Here is a 2525-nt window from a genome sequence, read left to right as displayed (position 1 = left end):
CCTGTTGTTCGTCTCTTTAATCCCCACACCTTTTTGGCTCCTGTTCTCCCAAGGGTCCAGCACATCCCTGGCAGGGTAGTGTCATCCAGTGTCCGAAGGAATGGAGGGAATTCTTCTCCTCAGAGTAGATGTTGGTGAGTTTTTGGCATCACTGCACATGAGGAGAGCACCCTGAACTCCCTTTCAAGAGGCCAGGTGGGGTGGACACTCCTGTTATGCTGCTCAGTCCAGCAAAAGCTTTGCAGGAAGCTGCAGAGCTGATGCAGGAAATCTTTCCTGCCGTTATTTTAAATGCCATGATTTCTCTGAGTCGCAGTGTCCACAACAGCCCCTGCACTTAGCACTCTCACTGTCCCACAGCCCTTTTGGGGACTGTTCTGTAGTTCTTGTCACTGAAACATGAAGCAGGCAGTAAGTCAGGATTGCTCCCAGTGGGTGCCCAGAGAAATCCCACAGAAATAAACTCTGATAGAATCAGGCTGGGTGTGGAGAAGGAGGATCAAAGGTCTAACACAGCTCCTGTGTGAGGAAGGATTTGGTGAATCAGGATCCTTCAGCTGAGGAGGGAGAACTGAGCTGGGAAAGGCATCATAATGTCACAACCATGAGTGTCAGAGAGGGTTTCTCCAAGTACCAGGTATTAGAGGAGCAGGGACTACAAAAGCTGGGATTTCACCAGGGCCTGAGGTGCCAGGACGCAGGGAATGGCTTCCCAGTGCCAGAGGGCAGGGCTGGATGGGAGATTGGGAAGGAATTCCTCCCTGGGAGGGTAGGCAGGCCCTGGCACAGGGTGCCCAGAGCAGCTGTGGCTGCCCCTGGATCCCTGGCAGTGCCCAAGGCCAGGCTGGGATAGGGGAAGGTGTCCCTGCCCATGGCAGGGGTGGAACAGGATGGGATTTAAGGTTGTTCAACCCAAACCATTCAGTGATTTTTACCGAATGAAACTACTGAGCACCAGCTCAAAGATGGCTTTGAACACACAGAGTTGAGCCACACCTCAAAGGTTTTGTCACCTGGGACTGGGAATTTGGTTTCAAAAAGGGTCTGGGGGGAAAGAAGAATTGATGTTAATGCAGGGACACTTCTGGGTACAAACTGTGGGTGAGTTCTCTGGAGAGAAGCCTGGGCTTGTGCTGTTCCTGCATTTATTTGGCCACGGGGCTCCATGGACCTTGCTGTGCCCCCTGTTTGATCAGCTGTGTTTGTTCCTGGTGTTCTGCAGCTGGGAGAATGTTCTTGCCAAATCAGGAGTCACAAAATGCTGCTCCAGTGACTGGCCAGACTCGGGGGGGATAAAAGGAATCCTGGTGTCCCAACAGATAATTAATTGGTTTGTGCCAGGTTGCCCCCTCACCTGCTGTCACTGAGCGTTCCCTCTGCTGCTGGCACACGCCTGTAGCAAAACTGATTTACAGAAGAAATCCAGGCTTTGGAATAAAAAGGGAATTCCCCCTTGGGATTCTCTCTTACCTGAGAAGGTGAGAATGGACTTTACCCTGCAAACACCCAGCCAACTCTTCCCCCAGCACTGCCCAGGCTTTCTCTTTCCAGAGTGCTGCTGTCTCCTGCGTTTTGAGACAGGGCTGGGATTTTTGGAATATCCTCTCACCTGCGTTTCCAGAGCTGGATTTGTTTTCCTCGCTCTGAGAAATGGCTGGGGTACAAGTTTGGTCTGAAGAGGTATCACCGAGCTGCTGGAGCCACGTTTATCCCTGGCATCACCCTGGCGTGGACTCCTGGTGCCAGGGTAATTCCGGGGTGAGCCTCACAGCTGCACGTTCCTGGATATCCCAGGTAAGGTGGCACAGCTGCACCTCTGCATCCCTGGCACCAAGCAGCTACTTGGCTGCTCCCTGGAGCACAGGCTGGGCTGGCAGCGACATGAGGACAGATTTAATCAGCTGTAGGGAGCACTGAGGGCACAACCTGCAGAGCTCAGCACAGCAAGGGTGGTTCCTGAGCCCAGGGCTGTGCAGAGCTGCAGGGAGGGCTGGGCCCTCCTGGCTGCCAGGGCGCTGCTGACTTATTTCCAATTTGCCCTCACCCAAGGCCCCCAGGTCCCTTCCTGCAGCTGCTCTCCAGCCTCCCATTCCCAGCCTGTGCATCCAGGGTTGTCCCATGCAGAGGGAGAATCCAGCACTTTGTTAAACTTCACAGCTCAGCTGGAAGCTGTCCTGTCAGATCCTGGTTCCCCTAGCCCTGCACTCACCCCCCAGAGCTTCTGGCTTTTCCTCTCTCCAGGTATTTCCCTTGAGCTGTGCAGTCTTCTGGTGCGTTTCCAGCATTTGGGATGGGAATTGAGACCATTCCTCACGCCTTCCCTTGGGACAGGCCTGCTGTTGCTTGGGGAACAGCAATTCCATCCTTAGGAAATCCCGAACGCTGCTGGAATTCAGAGGTTCATACTGGCAGCAGCATAAATAAATAAGAATAAACCAGCAGAATAAACCATTTAGGTTGGAAACAACCATCAAGATCACATCCAGCTATTATCCTGTGGTGCCCTCCCTGAGAGAAGGGAACGT

This window comes from Corvus hawaiiensis, chromosome 15 (assembly GCF_020740725.1).
Source record: "Corvus hawaiiensis isolate bCorHaw1 chromosome 15, bCorHaw1.pri.cur, whole genome shotgun sequence".
Taxonomy (NCBI): Eukaryota; Metazoa; Chordata; class Aves; order Passeriformes; family Corvidae; genus Corvus; species Corvus hawaiiensis.
The sequence above is the reverse complement of the archived record's forward strand: the minus strand, read 5'-3'. Positions refer to the sequence as shown.